Below are 16,960 nucleotides of genomic sequence, written 5' to 3'. Positions count from 1 at the left end.
AGGAAACAGAGAAGGAAAGAGAAAGAGAAGTTTTTACCAAGTCCCTGCCCTGTGCTCAGGGTGGGCCTGGACCCCGAGGTTCTTTTTCACCCCACCAGGAAGATGCTTTTGCTGCTGCCGTTTCACAGATGGGAAAGTGACAACGGCCTGCCTGGACTTGAACACAGACCCAAGGCCCTCTAACTACCGGCCCGCCTCTGCTCCCTAGGCTCAGGTTAGAGGGCCCTTTGCTTTGCCCTTCCGGACCCATTCCTAGGCCATTGGGGCAGCTCCCTGGGCCCACCTCTCTGCCACTCCTAGCCCAGGCCGCCCCGGCAGGAGCTCTCAGCCTGCCCGGGGCTGACCCCTGGCCCACTGACCCCAGCCCTGGCCTCAGTGGGCAGGCAGACATTGCTCAACCTTTGGTGTTATCTGCTGAGCTGGGGTGACCTCTGCCCCCAAAGGCTGGAGAAATGACATCTCTGGGCACCCTTGGTGGGTAGGAGGCAGGGAGGGAGGGGATAAAACACTGGCCCAGCCCGCTGGCTTTCTGGGCCTTCCCAGCAGCCTCTGGGCTGGGGAGGGATCAAGGCCCAGAGGGGTGCGGCAGCTTCCCCAGGGCCACCCAGCCAGGCCTTCCTCACTGCAAAATGGGACACTCAGGGCTGAGCTAGAGGCCACAGCTTCTGAGAGGCCCTCCCTGTCCTACCTGCTAGTGAATTTCCTTCCCTATCGCCAGCCACCATTATCCTAGCTGTCTACCTCAGTCTCCCTCTAGGCTGCCACTTAGGGAGGGCTGGCCCACGAGGGACTCCTGAGCACAGCACGCTCAACATTTACCAGTGAATGAATGCATTTGCTGTTCCCTCTGCAACAAGAACACTGTCCCCCCACCTCTGCCCAAGGCAGCTCCTAGGTCTCAGCCCAAAAGCTGTCTCCTCCAGGAAGTCCTCCCTGACCTCCGCATGGGAAATCCAGGCCCTCAGTCACTCCTCTCACACCCCTGCTTCATTTCTGTCACCGTTCTCATTGTAATCACAATTACCTTGCCTGCCTGTCTTGCTGTCTGTCCCCACAGCCTTCACTATTGTGTCCCTGGTGCCTAGAACAGAGCCTGGTACACAGAAGGTGCTCAATGAATGGTGAGTGAATAAATGGAGGAGGCTGAGAAGAAGGAGAGGTTCCTCATTAGCTGGACTGGTGACCTTAGGCAAAATGGCTCCCCTCTCTGAGCCACGGCACTCGCCCATGGCCCCCTTCTGGATTCTGAAGAGATGCAGGGAGATTTGGGGGACTGAAGCTAATTGGAGGGTTTGCTGTTTGTCCTCAGGCCAACCTTCCACCTCCCTAAACGACATTCCAAGCTCTTTGCATGTATTAACTCATTTAATCCTACTGATAATTTGTGGAAGGCAGGTCTTTTTTTCTTCTTTTTTCATATTTTTCAATGTTTTGTAGAGATGGATATCTCACTGTGTTGCTCAGGCTTTTCTCGTACGCCTGGCCTCAAGTGGCCCTCTTGCCTCAGCCTCCCAAAGTGCTGAGATTACAGGCATGAGCCACTGCACCTGGCCAAAGTCTTATAATTATCTCCACTTTACAGATGAGGAAACTGAGGCCCAAAAGAGCTAAGTGCATCTGCTCCAGGTCACATGAAAGGACGAGAAGGAATAACATCTTTCCAGCCAGACTTACCCCCTTGGGTTTGGCATAACAGGCCTGGCAATGTGAGTGCCATCTTCTGGATAGAAGAACTGAGGCCCAGAGAAGGGTAGACCTGGGGTCACACAGTGCGCTAAGGTGTTACTCGGACCTTGCAGGCCAGCCCCCAAAGACTCAGCCCCAGCGGGGTCTAGGCCCTCTGGCCTCTGGGGTGGAACATGCTTGCCACCCTTCCCCGCCCTCCACCCCCTGCTGGGGATGACCCATCCCTTCTCAGAGCAGGTCCCACCCCGGTGCCAAGCCAGGTGTCCTGCAGGGAAGCTGCAAGCTAGGGTGACGTAAGCCCTTGTTTTTACAAGGCTCTTGCTCAACAGGCCACGCCTGCTGCTCCCCCACCCCCACCCCAGTACTTTTCAGCCTTTCCCCAAGGAGCGGGGATGGTGGGGGCTTGAACCACCATGGCCCAGAGGCCCAGAGCATGCGAGTGGCTGTGTGGGTCCAGGAAACCAGGATCCCCCTGGCGCCACCTCTCCCAGTCACCTGCCCTCAGAACCTAGAGCTGGAAAGGGTCTCAAACTGGCAGCCAGTGGCCAAATCGAGACCACAGATGTGTTCAGTTTGACCCCACAGTGCTTTGCTTGATGTATGTATGTTTAAGTGAATTTATTGCCAACATTTAAAAATCAGGAGATTTCACATCAAAATTCAAATTTCCAGCTCCTCTTTTAAAACCTGAAGCTGTGGGCTGGGCCCACGTGGCCACATGGTGGTGGGCAGAAGCCAGGCGGGGGCGGGGAGGGAACAGGCACTTTCCTACCTGGGACACACGTCCTCCTCTGCCCCCAAACTGCTTTCACAATTCCTCCTCCCCATCTCTGCAGCTTTTCCCTATCCCATTTTCAAGAGGAGAAAACTGAGGCGACTCGCCAAGGGGAGACCCACGTGGCTGCTTGGACAGCGAGTGTTCTGCGAAGGGGCTTAGAACTAGCAGGCGGGAAAATACGGCAGAAAGGGCAACCATCAGAACATGAATGGGGGACGTCTCTAGTGGGTATGGGGCAGGGGGATGGCAGGGGTTGGCCATTCATCCTGCCCTGTGCCTTCCATGCTGTGGCTCTCCGGCCGTGTCTGATGTCCCCTCTGGGCCTCATTCCCTGATATATAAAATGGGGTGACAATCTTCTATCTGGGATTCTGGGCCTGCTGTTCCCCCTAGCTGCTGGCCTTCCCCAACACATCACAGTGAATCAGATGTCCCTTTCACCTCACAAAGCAGGCAAATGGGGCAACTGCGGCCCAAAGAGGTTAGTACTTCCTACTTCCCCCTCCAAATGCCCCTTGTACCCTTGTGAATGGGTACAAGAGCCAGACTTAAAAGTCAGATTCCCTGATTCCAATGTTTGAGATTTTCCCCATCATGCCTCCTCTCGGAGGCCTCGATTCCCCCATCTGCCAAATGGGGCTGGCAGAGATAGATCCTCGAGGGCTGCCAGCCTCCGAGGTGCTGGGATCCAGGATTTTGGAGATGGGAGGTGCTCAGGCCTGGTAGTGAAACTTGCCTGAGTATATACTGCCCCCAGGTGGTAGGTTCTTGGGGCTGCAGGAGCCATTCACATGCGTGAAGACCCGCTGGGCGCCCTTATTCTGGGATCAGGGGAGGCCAGTGCCATGGATGTGACAGATGCACACAGGGCATCAGCAGGCTGCCGAGAGGAACCAGAGTGTCCCACGAACAGAAAATAGTGCTCAACCTTCATGTAGTCTTTCATCAGATGTTCCTTGGCACATCATGTAATTCCGGCCCTAAAGACACATTCATGGACAAGACAAGCAATTTCTGTTCTCATGGAGCTGAAATTGTCCTGGGGGAAAACAAGCACTAAACAAGATCAATGATTAAAGTATAGATTGTGTTCAATTCTGGTCAGCACTACGGAGGAAAATACAGCAGGGGAGCAGAGCAGGAGTTCTCGAAAATTTGATTGTTTGTTTTCCGGGTTTTTTTGTTTGTTTGTTTGTTTGTTGAGACAGGGCCTCACTGCTGGAGTGCGGTGGCACGATGTCTGCCCACTGTAACCTCTGCTTCCTGGGCTCAAGTGATCCTCCCCCCTCAACCTCCCAAGTAGCTGGGACCACAGGGACATGCCACCATGCCCAGCAGATTTTTTTTTAATGTTTTGTAGAGATCAGGTCTCATTATATTGCCCAAGCTAGGGGAGTTCATTTTAACTTTATGTTAGAGTAGTCAGGGAAGGCCTCACTGAGGTGACATTTAAGCAAAAACCTGAATGTGGTGAAGCAGGTATCTGCGGGGACCTCAGACCACACAGAGGGAACAGCAAGTGCAAAGGCCCTGAGGTAGGAGCACGTAGTTGCGGTGATGACAGAGTAGCAGGAATTTGTGTCATAGAAATAGTGGGGGTCAGCCAGGCATGGCGGCTCATGCCTGTAATCCTAGCACTTTGGGAGGCTGAGGTGGCTGGATTACTTGAGGTCAGGAGTTTGAGACCAGCCTGGCCAACATGGTGAAACCCCATCTCTACTAAAAATTTAAAAAAAAAAAAATGGCCAGGCATGGTGGCGCGCATCTGTAATCCCAGCTACTCAGGAGGCTGAAGCATGAGAATCACTTGAACCTGGGAGGCGGAGGTTGCAGTGAGCCGAAATTGTGCCTCTGCACTCCAACCTGGGTGACAGAGCAAGAGCAAGACTCTGCCTTAAAAAAAAAAAAAAAAAAAAAGTAACATGGAAACATGGAGTGGGAGAAAATATTTGCCAATCATATATCTGATAAGGGGTTCATATCCAGAATACATAAAGAACTTTTACAACTCAACAGCAATAAAAACAACTCAATTAAAAATGAGCAAAGGACTTGAATAAACATTTCTCCAAAGAAAACTGTGAATGGCTAATAATCACATGATAAGATACTCAACATCACTAACCATTAAAGAAATACAAACCAAAACTGCAATGAGGACAGGTGCGGTAGCTCACGCCAACACTTTGGTGGATCACCTGAGGTCAAGAGTTCGAGACCAGCCGGCCAACATGGTGAAATCCCATCTCTACTAAAAATACAAAAATTAGCTGGGTGTGGTGGTACGTGCCAGTAGTCCCAGCTACTTGGGAGGCTGAGGCAGGAGAATTGCTTGAACCTAGGAGGCGGAGGTTGCAGCGAGCCAAGATTGCACCGCTGCACTCCAGCCTGGGTGACAGAGTGAGACTCCATCTCAAAAAAAAACAAAACAAACCAACCAAACAAACAAACAAAAAAAAACGCAATGAGAAGGGAGGATTTTTAATGTTCCCAACACAAAGAAATGATAAATGCTTGAGGTCATGGATATCCTAATTACCCAGATTTGATCATTACATGTTGTATACATGTATTGAGATATCGTTCTGTGTCCCATGAACATGTATAATTATTATGTGTCAACTAAAAATAAAAGGAATAAAACACAGTGAGCTACCACCTTACGCCCCTTAGGATGGCTGCTGCGTTGGGGAGGATGTGTAGAAACTGGAATGCTTGTGTAGCTACTGTAGGAAATAGTATGGTTGTTCCTCAAAAAATTAAAAATAGAATTACCAAATGACCCAGCAATTTTATTTCTGGGTGTGTACCCAAACAAATTGAAAGCAAGATCTGGAAGAGATATTTGTACACCCATGTTGATAGCAGCCTTCTTCACAATAGCCAAAAGGTGGAAGCAGTTAGCTGGGTGTGGTGGCGGGCACCTGTAATCCCAGCTACTCGGGAGGCTGAGACAGGAGAATCGCTTGAACCCTGGAGGCGGAGGTTGCAGTGAGCCAAGATCGCACCACTGCACTCCAGTCTGGGTGACAGAGCAAGACTCTGTTTAAAAAAAAAAAAGAGGTGGAAGCAACTCATGTCCATCGATGGATGAATGGACAAAATGCAGTGTGTCTGTACAATAGAATGTTATTTAGCCTTAAAAAGGAAGAAGATTCTGACACAGGCTACAACACGGATGAACCTTAAGGATATTGTGCTAAGTGAAATAAGCCAGTCACAAAAGGATAAATACTGCATGATACCACTTGCATGAAGTACCTTGAGTAGTCAGATTCATAAAGACAGAAAATAGAACAGTGCTTGCCAGAAGCTGAGGTGGGAGGAAGTTCTTGTTTAATGGATATAGAGTTACTGTTTCGGAAGATGGAAAGGGCTCTGGAGATGGATAGTGGTGATGATTACCCAACAGCGTGAATGTCCTTAATGGCACTGAACTGTGCACTTAAAATGGTTAATACGGTAAGTTTTATGTTCTGCATATTTTACTCCAATTTGAAAAAAAAGGCCAACATGGGCCAGGCGCAGTGGTTCACACCTGTAATCCCAGCACTTTGGGAGGCTGAGGCAGGACGTTCCCTTGTGCCCAGGAGTTCGAGACCAGCCTGGGCAATACAGGAAGATCTCATTTCTAACAAACAAAAGATGGATCTTCACCTGTGGAAAGGTGCCCACTGGCATTGTGACTTGAGAGGCAACAGGCAGGGCAGGGGCCTGGTAAAGCCATGTTTGTCTGGAAAACCTTTGCCATTAACTAAAATATTTTTAAAATGTGAATGACACAGTGTTGATGAAGGTGTGGAAAAACAGGCACGCTTACAGTTTCAGTAGCTGTGCAAAGTGGTATAACCTCCAGTTCCAATCTGGCCATGCCCATCAAAATGGGAAATGTCACTGGACCCAGAAATGCAAGGCATTTATGCCACCAAGACACTCATACTTGCTTAAAGACAAATGGACAATGGCAAATGCTTTACAATAGCAAAGCTTGTGAGGTAACGTCAGTGGCTGTCATTACCAAAGAACACTAAGAAGAATGAGGCAGCTCCATGGGAGAGGATTTAGACCAGCACTGTCCAACAGAACCTTCTAGAATGATGGACATGTTCTCTATCTGGGTTGATATGGCAGCTATCAGCCATGTGTGTTTGTTGAATTCCTGAAACGTGGCTAGTGTACTTGAGGAACTGAATTTTTAATTTTATTGAATTGTATTTAAGTTAAGGCCAGGTGCAGTGGTTCACACCCGTAATCCCAGCACTTTGGGAGGCCGAGGTGGGTGGATCATGAGGTCAGGAGTTCAAGACCAGCCTGGCCAAGATGATCAAACCCCATCTCTACTAAAAACTCACAAAAAATTCGCCAGGCACAGTGGCAGGTGCCTGTAATCCCAGCTACTCAGGAGGCTGAGGCAGGAGAATCACTTGAACCCAGGTGGCAGAGGTTGCAGTGAGCCGAGATCGTGCCACTGCACTGCATCCTGGGCAACAGAGTGAGACTCCGTCTCAAAAAAAAATAAGCCAGGCATGGTGGTGTGTGCCTGTAGTCCCAGCTACTTGGGAGGCTGAGGCAGGAGGATTGCTCTATTTTAAAAAATACATAAAACTTAATTTTTTTAAATAAATTTAAATCACCTCCTGGACTAGTGACTACTATATTGAACAGTACACACCTAGAACAATCTCCAAGATCTATCATTAATTGGAAAAAAAAAAAAAAGCCAAGAGCAGGCCAGATGTGTGGTGTGTGAACCCCACATAAATGAGGGGAGGAGTGGGAATGTACATATTATTTTTGGTTTGTTTGTCTGTTTAGAAATGGTCTCACTGTATCACCCAGGCTGGAGTGCAGTGGCTGTTCACAGTGAGATCATAGCACACCCCATCCTCAAACTCCTGGGCTCTGGTGATCCTCCCACCTCAGCCTCCTGAGTAGCTGGGACTGCAGGCGTGTGCCACCGTGCCCAGCTTCATGTATTTGAGGATGCAGAGGTTCGTGTTGGAAGGGTCACAAGAAACCAGCAACAGTAGTAGCCGAGGGCCAGGGGTTCTGGCTGCCGCCATGTAATGACACACCTCAAAACTTAGTGAATAATGCTGCAATCAACGTGCGAACGCAGATATTTCTTCAACATACTAGATTCATTTCCATGGAATATATACCCAGTGGTGGTTACTGGATTATACAGTAATTTATTTATTTATTTATTTATTTTTTGAGACAGAGTCTCACTTTGTTGCCCAGGCTGAAGTGCAGTGGCATGATCTCAGATTTCAGCTCACTGCAAATTCCACTTCCCAGGTCCAAGCAGCTCTTGTGCCTCAGCCTCCCGAATAGCTGGATTACAGATGTTTGCCACCACGCCCTAAAAATACAAAATAAAAAAAAATTTTGTATTTTTAGTAGAGACAGGGTTTCTCCATGTAGGCCAGGCTAGTCTCAAACTCCTGACCTCAAGTGATCCACCCACCTCGGCCTCCCAAAGTGTTGGGATTACAGGTGTGAGTTGCCACACCCCGCCAGTAATTCTGTTTTTTAAGGGCTTAAAATAACCACCAATGTATTTGCTCATAATCCTGTGGGTGAGGAATTAGGACAGAGCATGAGGGGACAGCTTGTCTCTGCTCCAAGTGTCTACAATGGCTTCTGTGCTGCATGTGTGGCACCTCAGCTCGGCTGGCCTGAGTGGCAGATGGCTGGCTGGATCATGTGTCTGCTGCCTTAGTTCCTCAGTGCTCCCTCTGGCAGTTTCTTACTCCCCATGTGGCCTCTGCACATGCTGCAAGTTGTCCCTTCAAGTGGCCTCTCCTCCTGGCCTCTCTTGCCCCGTGGCCTTGCCATGTGGTCTCAGAACAGTCTTTTTTTTTTTTTTAAACCTTGCACTTTTTGCAACCAGCACAGACTTCTTACATAGCTGCTAGCCTCCCCCAGAACACAAAAGTGGAAGCTGCTGCTTAAGACTTAAGCCAGCCGGGCGCGGTGGCTCACACCTGTAATCCCAGCACTTTGGGGAGGCCAAGGCGGGTGGATCATTTGAGCTCAGGAGTTCATGACCAGATTGGCCAACATGGTGAAACCCCATCTCTACTAAAAATACAAAAATTAGCCAGGCATGGTGGTGCGACTCTGTAATCCCAACTACTCGGAGGGCTGAGGCAGGAGAATCACTTGAGCCCGGGAAGCAGAGGCTGCAGTGAGCCGAGATCATGCCACTGCACTCCAGCCTGGGCAACAGAACAAGACCCTGTCTCAAAAAAGAAAAAAAAAAAAAAAACAGTTCACCATGGGGCCGAGCGTGGGGGCTCACGCCTGTAATCCCAGCACTTTGAGAGGCCAAAGCAGGAGGATCAGTTGAGGCCAGGAGTTCAAGACAAGCCAGTCAACACAGCGAGACCCCCATCTATAAAAAAAAGTCCAAAACTAGCCAGGCATGGTGGTGTGCATCTGCAGTCCCAGACATTCAGGAGATTGAGGCAAGAGGATCTCTTGGGCCCAAGAGGTCAAGGCTGCAGTGAGCCATGATTGTGTCACTGCACTCCAGCCTGGGTGACAGAGCAAGACCCTGTCTCTAAAAAGAAAAAAAAAAAAATGTTCACCATGGACACGTATTACCTTATGATTGGTTGGGTGCAGAATGTTGCCGGGTCCTGTTTCCACACCTTGGCTGTGCTGTTCCCTTGCCTTTAACACCCTTCCTTTCCATCCCCAGCTGTAGAGATGCCCAGGGAAATGTTCCCTGAATGCCCAAGTCCATTACTCTCCCCTGCTCCAGGCTCTAGCTGGACTTCAGGCCTCTGGGCCTCACTCCATCCACCCTACTGGAGTTAGTGTTGTGCAATCTCCCTCTCCTGGGAACCCCTCTAGGGTCTGCCCAATCTAGGTCATCTCTGCCCCCACACACATACAGTGGAATCATGCAGGCGCTGAGTAGGTGCTCAGTGACTTGAGGGCCCACCCCACCTTCCCCACCCCACCCCCACCCCCACGCCCCACCACAGGCATCACGGGTTGCACTGCCTAGAATGGCCACAAGGTGGCGCGGAAGCCCCGCCTGCGATCTCTGCAACCTCTGTCTGAACTGGGAAACAGCTTCAGGTCGAGGCGCCTGAGGGCCAGAGACCCCCGGGAAGAGGGGGCCTCAAGCCCAGCTTTAAAGAGAAAGCTTACAGGCCGGGAGCGGTGGCTCACGCTTGTAATCCCAGCAGTTTGGGAGGCCGAGGCGGGCGGATCACCTGAGGTCGGCGGGAGTTCGAGACCAGCCTGACCAATATGGCAAAACCCCCATCTCTACTAAAAATACAAAACTTAGCCGGGCGTGGTGGTGCATGCCTGCAATCCGAGCTACTCGGGAGGCTGAGGCAGGAGAATCGCTTGAATCCGGGAGGCGGAGGTTGCGGTAAGCCAAGATCACGCCATTGCACTCTAGCCTGGGCAACAAGAGCGAAACTCAGTCTCAAAAAAAAAAAAGAAAGCTTACTGCCTACTCCCCTCCTCCTCAACTTCAAATTTTACTTCCTCTTCAAGTAAATGGACTTTAATTATAGGCGTGCCAGCACTGATAGCTGCAACAGTAGATCTCAGATCTTGTGTGAGTGAAAGATACCAGACACCAAGAACCTCCTGTGTGATCCCATCTGTATAGAGCTCTAGAACAGGCAGAACTCACCCATGAGGAAAATAGCAGAACGGTGGTTGCCAGTTGCGGGAGAGCACAACTGGGGAGGGGACAAGGGTGCTCACTGGGGTGATGGTACGTGTTTCGTGTGAGTTTCCTAGGGCTACCATGATAAGATACCACAAACCCAAAACAACAGAAATTTATTCTCCCTTGAAACTAGGGCCCTGCTCCCTCTGGAGGTTCTGGGGACGAATCCTTCCTTGCCTCGTCCATGGTGCTTGCCTGCCATTCATCATGTTCCTTGGCTCTAGCTGCATGACCCCAATCTCTGCCTTCATCTTCCAACAGCCTCCTTCCAGTGCCTTCTTCCCTCTGTGTGTGTTCACCTCCAAATCTCCCTCTCCTTTCTCTTATGTAAACACCACTCATTGGATTTACAGTGCACCCTACTCCAGAATGAGCTCGTCTTCAGTTGGGTTACATCTGCAAGCCCCTATTTCCAAATAAGGTCACATTCACAGGTCCCAGGGGTTGGGACTTGAACATATCTTCTTGGGGGACACAATTCAACCCACTGCATGTTTAATATCTTGGAGGGAGTCTGGGCAGTGCAGCTAGATGCATTTGTCAAAAGTAATCAAAAGTGGCTGGGCGCGGTGGCTCACACTTGTAATCCCAGTACTTTGGGAGGCTGAGGCGGGTGGATCACTTGAGGTCAGGAGTTCAAGACCAGCCTGGCCAACATGGTGAAACCCCATCTCTACTAAAAATACAAAAAATTAGCCAGGCGCGGTGGCGGGCGCCTGTAATCCCAACTGCTCAGGAGGCTGAGGCAGAAGAATCACTTGAACCCAGGAGGCAGAGGTTGCAGTGAGCAGAGATCACACCACTGTACTCTAGTCTTGGTGACAGAGCAAAACTCCATCTCAAAAAAAAAGTAATCAAAAGTACACCTAAGAGTTGTGCAGTTCATCAAATGTAAGCTTTACAGACAGAGAAACAAGTATTGGACTCTAGTTAATGACATGCACACTGACATCTTGAGGGGTATCTGCAGCTTACCCAATTAAATGTTAAAATGGGTGGGTCGTGGTGACTCTCACCTGTAATCCCAGCACTTTGGGAGGCCAAAGCGGGTGGATCACTTGAGGTCAGGAGTTCAAGACCAGCCTGGCCAACATGGTGAAACTTTGTCTCTACTAAAAATTAGCTGAACGTGGTAGCGCATGCCTGTAATCCCAGTTACTTGGAGACCGAGGTGGGAGAATCGCTCGAACCCAGGAGATGGATGTTGCAGTGAGCCGAGATCGTGCCACTGCACTCCAGCCTGGGTGACAGAGTGAAACTCCATCTCAAAAAAAGTAGATAAAAAAAAATAGACCGGGCGCGGTGGCTCAAGCCTGTAATCCCAGCACTTTGGGAGGCCAAGACGGGCGGATCATGAGGTCAGGAGATCAAGACCATCCTGGCTAACACGGTGAAACCCCGTCTCTTACTAAAAATACAAAAAAAATTAGCCAGGCGAGGTGGCGGGTGCCTGTACTCCCAGCTACTCGGGAGGCTGAGGCAGGAGAATGGCGTGAACCCGGGAGGCGGGGCTTGCAGGGAGCTGAGATCCGGCCACTGCACTCCAGCCTGGGCAACAGAGCCAGACTCCGTCTCAAAAAAAAAATTAAATAAATAAATAAATAAATAAATAAATAAAGATAAAAAATAAAACAGATTAGTGAATAAACAGAGGGAGAGCCCCACCAATGCCACTTTTTTTGAGAATCTATCCTGAAGAGCTCAGCATGAATATAACTCAAGCCTGCTCCTCGCCACACTTTCATTTAGGCTTTTTTTAGGTAAGATCTCTGTAGCCTAGGCTCAAGTACATTGGCACCATCACAGCTCACTGCAGCCTCAACCCCGCAGACTCAGATGCCCTTCCCTCTGCCTCCCAAGTAGCTGGGACCACAGGCACATGCCACCATGCCAGGCTAGTTTTATTCATTTATTTATTTGGAGACAGGGTCTGTCACTGTCACCCAGGCTAGAGTGCAGTGGCACGATCACAGCTCACTGCAACCTCAACCTCCCCAGGCTCAAGCAGTCCTCACATCTCAGCCTCCCAAGTAGCTGGGACTACAGGCACCTGTAGTGCCACCACACCCAGCTAATTTTTTTGCATTTTGTAGAGACAGGATTTTGCCATGTTGCCCAGGCTGGTCTCAAACTCCTGGGCTCAAGTGATCCACCTACCTCGGCTTCCCAAAGTGCTGGGATTACAGGCCTGAGCAATCATGCCCAGCCTAGTCATTTAAACATTTTAATGATGAAAACTATGGAAACCAACTCAGTGCTCAGCATTGCCACCCCCACTGGAGCACCTGGGGACTCAGCCTGAGGCTGTGGGAGGCATCGGGTGCGGGAAGCCTCTGAAATGAAGGGAAAGGTTGAACATGGTCGCATTTGCTTTATTACAGGAAGAATTATTCCAGCTTTCATCCAGTTCTCAGGGCCAGGCCGGTGACACCCACAGAGGGGAAGGCCCCCGGTCAGCTGGGTGCTGCGTGCCCACCAGGTACTGACATGCATACTCAGACCCCTCAAGAGGAAAGGGTGACCTCCTTAACCAGGAAGCCGGCGCTGGTCCCAGCCCTGCTGCCCAGAACGTGAGCAGCTGGGCCTCTGTTTCCTGGGCACTTATGCTGTGCCAGGCACTGCCCGAGGGGGTCGTTTTTCTTCATATATTTATTCCCTTCTCTTCTGGTACCTGCCATCCACCTCTTCTCACCCCCACTCAAAGGCAGCCATTCTGTCACTTTGTGTCTTTTTGCTGGAATGTGTCCCTGCAAAACACATGTGGCTACTTTGTGCATGAACACTTGTGTTAAGGGTTTTGTGGCTGTGGCTCCTCCACGGTCCTTTCTGTGAGCAGTCCCCAGTCTCAGCCGCCCAGTCCCTGGGGTAGACACCCAAGTGACCCCCAACTTGCCCCACCACAGATAAGGTCAGCTGCCGCCTCCTTGCACCCTCCAGGGCTGGCGTGAGGATGTCTCTGGGACTTTGGCTTGGGAATGGGTTGCAGGGGATGGGGGGACTAATCTGACTAAGTACCAGGTGCTCTACAGAAAGGCTATCCCCTCTCCACTCACACCAGCTGTGCCCAAGGGTTTTATATCCCGTATCTTCCACCACCACTTGGTACTATTCACCCTTTTTCTTCTTTCTTTTTTTTTTTTTTTTTTTATGGAGACAGAGTCTTGCTTTGTCACCCAGGCTGGAGTGCAGTGGTGCAATCTCAGCTCACTGCAACCTCCACCTCCTGGATTCAAGCAATTCTCCTGCCTCAGCCTCCCAAGTAGCTGGGACTACAAGTACCCACCACTATACCTGGCTAATTTTTGTATTTTTAGTAGAGATGAGGTTTCACCATGTTGGCCAGGCTGGTCTCGAACTCCTGACCTCAGGTGATCTACCTGCCTCAGCCTCCCAAAGTGCTGGGATTTCAGGCGTGCACCACCACACCTGGCACTATTTACCTTTTATGTTATTTCTTTTTTTTAATTTTAAAATACTTTCAGACTTAAAGAAAAGTTACAAATACTTCAAATATTTCCCAAATGTTTTCATTTTACTACATTTGATGTATCATATCCTCCTCGTCTCTTTCTCTCTCTCTCCCCACACACACACACACCTGCACACACGTGGTTTTTTGTTTGTTTGCTTTTTGAGACAGGGTCTCTCTGTCACCTTTTTAATTAGCCAGGCGTGGTGTTGCACACCTGTAGCCCCAGCTACTCAGGAGGCTGAGGTGGGAGGATCGCTTGAATCCAGGAGGTCAAGGCTGCAGTGAGCAGGTATCATGCCACTGTACTCCCTCCTGGGTGACAGAGTGAGATGCCATCTCCAAAGAAAAAACAAAACAAAAAGATGTCTGCAGTTGGGCATGGTGGCTCATGCCTGTAATCCCAGCACTTTGGGAGGCCAAGGCGGGTGGATCATGAGGCCAGGAGTTCAAGACCAGCCTGGCCAACATGGTGAAACCCTGACTCTACTAAAAATACAAAAATTAACTGGGCGTGGTGGCGGGCGCCTGTAATCCCAGCTACTCGGGAGGCTGAGACAGGGGAATCACTTGAACCCAGGAGGCAGAGGTTGCAGTGAGCTGAGATCATGCCACTGCACTCCAGCCTGGGCAACACAGCAAGACTCTGTGTCAATAAATAAATAAATAAATAAATAATGTGAACTGTAAATGTGAGTTACATATTTAAAATTTTCTAGACCAGCCTGTGCAACATAGTGAGACCCCACCTCTATGAAAAAATTTAAAAATTAACTGGACATAGTGGTGCCTGCCTGTAGTCTCAGATAGTTGGGAGGCTGAGGCAGGAGGATTGCTTGAGCCCAGGAGTTCAAGGCTCCAGTGAGCCATGACTGCACTCCAGCCTAGGCAACAGAGCAAGACCTTGTCTCTAAAAATAAATATATATATATTTTTTGAGACAGAGTTTTGCGCTTGATGTCCAGGCTGTACTGCAGTGGCACTATCTCGGCTCACCGCAACCTCGGTCTCCTGGGCTCAAGCGATTCTCCTGTCTCAGCCTCCCAAGTAGCTGGTATTACAGGCATGCGCCACCACACCTGGCTAATTTTGTATTTTTAGTAGAGATGGGGTTTCTCCATGTTGGCCAGGCTGGTCTCAAACTCCCAACCTCAGGTAATCCATCCGCCTCAGCCTCCCAAAGTGCTGGGATTACAGGTGTGAGCCACCGTGCCCGGCTTCTTTTTTTTTTTTTTTTTTTTTTAATTTTTGAGACAGAGTCTCACTCTGTCACCCAGGCTGGAGTGCAGTGGTGCGATCTCAGCTCACTGCAACCTCCGCCTCCCAGGTTCAAGCTATTCTCCTGACTCAGTCTCCTGAGTAGCTGGAATTACAGGCACCCGCCACCACGCCCGGCTAATCTTTTTTTGTATTTTTAATAGAGACAGTGTTTCACCATGTTGGCCAGGCTGGTCTCAAACTCATGACCCCAGGTGTTCCACCTGCCTCGGCCTCCCAAAGTGCTCGGATTACAAACGTGAGCCACTGCGCCCAGCCAAGGGTTGTAGTTCTTACAGTCATTCTTTATCAGGCATATAAGCATGAGACTCCCCTCTTCATGGTCTTTCTCTATTTGTGAAGGTTTTCATTCTGACAACTGTCACAGATTTTTTTTATTGTGGTAAAATATTTAACAGAATATTTATCATTTTCACCATTAAGTGTAAAATTCAGTGGCATTAAATACATTCACACCAGGCACAGTGGCTCACACCCTCACACCTGTAATCCCAGCACTTTGGGAGGCCAAGGCGGGAGAATTACTTGAGCCCAAGTGTTCAAGACCAGCCTGGGCAACATAGCGATACCCCCATCTCTACCAAAAAAAAAATACAAGAAAAATCAGCCAGGCGTGGTGGCATGCACCTGTAGTCCCAACTACTCAGGAGACTGAGGTGGGAGAATCACTTGAGCACGGGAGGTCGAAGCTGCAGCGAGCTAGGATTGCACCACTGCAGTCCAGCCTGGGCAACAGAGTAAGACCTTGTCACAGAAAAAGAAAAGAAAAGAAAAGAAAACTCACAATGCTGTATACTTGTCATCACTCTCTGTATCCAAAACTTTTCTATCATCCCCGACACAAACTCTGTCCTCATTCAACAATTACCCCCTCTCTCCAGTTAACCTATATTCTATTTTCCGTCTCTCAGAATCTGCCTATCCCAGGTACCTCATACAACATTGTCCTTGTGTGTCTGACTTCTTTCACTGAGCACAGTGTTTTCCAGGTCCATCGGTGTTGTGGTCTGTGTTGGAATTTTCTTCCTGGGACAAAACAAGGCCTGTCTGGACTCCAGGGCTGCCCCCGATCCCCCACACCCACCTGCCTCTCCCCTCCGCAGGCCTCGGCGCTTCTGTCTGTAGGTAGGGGAGGCCTGGGCGGCCTGCTGGGCTGGTCACCTGCCACCTTGCCGTCAGCGCCTTCCCTCGCGTTAAGTTCAGCCGGAAAACCGAAACCTCTGAACGCTGCAACAGGGACTCTCCCACAGGGAACGGGTTACAGAGACGATGCTGGAGGCAGAGGCCGTACCGGATGGGGAGGACGCTCCGAGAAAGAAATCGCAGCTGCAAAGAGCCACTGCCACCTGTAAGCTGGAGGGGCTGGTAGGGTTGCTGTAGCCCGGGGCCTGCGTCACTCCGCAAAGCCGGAGGCACAGGGGCCTGTCCCGGGGCGCTCTCCGACTGGGGCCTCCCGTTGGCCAATAGGAACTCACCGGACGGGAGCCTGGGAAAGGCGCCGCAGGGTCAGCTCCGGGGCAGACAGAACAGAGCTGCAGAGGGCGGGGCTTGGATCGGAAAGCAAAGAACGCCTGCCCCCGCCCGACAGACCCTCCCTCCCTGGTCGGCTCCTACCAGGCAGCCCCCACTGTGGCTCCAGCCCTGGCTTCTCGGACCCAGCTTCCTTCTGTCCCGCTGGCCTAGGGCGGAGCGCCTCCAGCTGTGGCCAGTGCCTCACCTGGCCTTTCTGCATCTCGGCTCATCCGTCCTCTGTGTAAGCAACGCCTGTATCCCATCCCTTCTGTCCGAAATGTCTCGGTGGTCTCCCTCTTCCAGACTGGCCCCCAGTGAGACGCCAGTGGTGCTGTCGTTTACAGAGTGGCCACAGTGCTACCATGAGACGTTAGTGGATGGCTGAGTCATGAACCAGAAAGGAGGGCAGAAAGAGGTGAGATGGGGCCCCAAGGCAGGGCCACTCCGTGGTAAGTGCAGGATCTCAAGGCAGACCCTGAGCTTAACAGAGACGTTGAGTGGTCACAATCAGGCCTCCAGCTCAGCCAATGGT

At 50.5% G+C, this 16,960-nt stretch overlaps 1 protein-coding gene and 1 long non-coding RNA gene across 5 annotated transcripts in view; one reads left to right on the top strand and one right to left on the bottom strand.

Moving 5' to 3' along the window:
* Positions 1–16,960, top strand: part of PEDS1 (plasmanylethanolamine desaturase 1) — a 294,224-nt gene that overhangs the window by 228,729 nt on the left and 48,535 nt on the right. The gene's annotated exons all lie outside the window — the stretch shown is intronic.
* Positions 7,587–16,960, bottom strand: part of LOC107000368 (uncharacterized) — an 11,117-nt gene continuing 1,743 nt past the window's right edge. Inside the window, exons 1-4 of one of the 4 annotated variants that reach the window (XR_013400045.1) lie at positions 16,634–16,960; positions 16,078–16,402; positions 15,848–15,942; positions 7,587–7,829 (exon numbers count right to left, since the gene is read on the bottom strand). The exon at positions 16,634–16,960 is cut by the window's right edge and continues 1,729 nt beyond it. This is a non-coding gene — a long non-coding RNA (uncharacterized LOC107000368). Of the gene's footprint in view, positions 7,830–12,834; positions 15,661–15,847; positions 15,943–16,077 lie in introns of those variants that run through there. The other 3 variants (XR_013400044.1, XR_013400047.1, XR_013400046.1) reach the window with 3 other exon arrangements.

This window comes from Macaca mulatta, chromosome 10 (genome assembly GCF_049350105.2).
Source record: "Macaca mulatta isolate MMU2019108-1 chromosome 10, T2T-MMU8v2.0, whole genome shotgun sequence".
In the NCBI taxonomy this organism is placed as follows: domain Eukaryota; kingdom Metazoa; phylum Chordata; class Mammalia; order Primates; family Cercopithecidae; genus Macaca; species Macaca mulatta.
The sequence above is the reverse complement of the archived record's forward strand: the minus strand, read 5'-3'. Positions and strand labels throughout refer to the sequence as shown.